Source organism: Echinops telfairi, unplaced genomic scaffold, assembly GCF_000313985.2.
Source record: "Echinops telfairi isolate 266 unplaced genomic scaffold, ASM31398v2 ScPeMD7_25;HRSCAF=90, whole genome shotgun sequence".
Classification (NCBI taxonomy): domain Eukaryota; kingdom Metazoa; phylum Chordata; class Mammalia; order Afrosoricida; family Tenrecidae; genus Echinops; species Echinops telfairi.
The window spans coordinates 27,649,156-27,650,054 of NW_022103922.1; positions in this window are offsets into that span (position 1 = coordinate 27,649,156).

Sequence of the window (899 nt, forward strand, 5' to 3'; positions counted from 1 at the left end):
AGGGTTCTGGTTCTTCCAAAAGCTAACTCTGAGAAGAAGTTATTTATCTCAATGTAGCTTCTAGTCTTGGAGTTCTTGGTGACGCTGTGGTTGGTTCTTCCCCTCAGTTTGTGCTTGTTTTCGTGCTTGCTTTTTCTGTTTTGTATCACAAAAGAGATTGCCTGAAAACACACTCTGCAACAGTGGTTCTCAACCCTCCGAATGTTGTGACCCTTTAATACAGTTCCTCGTGTTGTGGTGCCCACCAACCATAAAATTATTTTCGCTGCTACTTCATAGCTGTAATTTTGTGATTGTTATGAATAGTACTGTAAATATCTGATATGCAGAATGTATGTTCATTGTTACAAATTGAACATACCGTATATACTCGTGTATAAACCGAGTTTTTCAGCACATTTTTAATGCATTCTTTGTGGTAAAATGAGGTGTCATGGCTGATATTTGGGTCTGCTTATATTCTAGTATATAAGAAAGCATGGTGATTAATCACAAAACAATATGTAATTATATACTGTGAAATATTTATGTGTTTTCCGATGGTCTTCAGTGACCTCTGCGAAAGAGTTGCTCGACCCCCACAGTGGTCACGACCCACAGGTTGAGAACCGCTACTCCATACTGAGATTGCCCACCTAACACAGCAAAGGCAAGCCATCCCCAAAGGGGTCACAGCCACAGGTCCAGCAGCTAGGATACACTGCGTATATTTTGGGCACGCATTACTGGTGTTAGTCCCCACTGATTCCGTTCCTAGTCATCGTGCTCCTCGACACAACAGGAAGAAACACTGCCCGGTCCTGTGCCATCTTCACAATCACTGTCCTGCTAGAGCCCATCATTGAAGCCACTGTCAGTCCATCTCTGTAAAAACCTTCCTCTTTTTCGCACATCCTCCA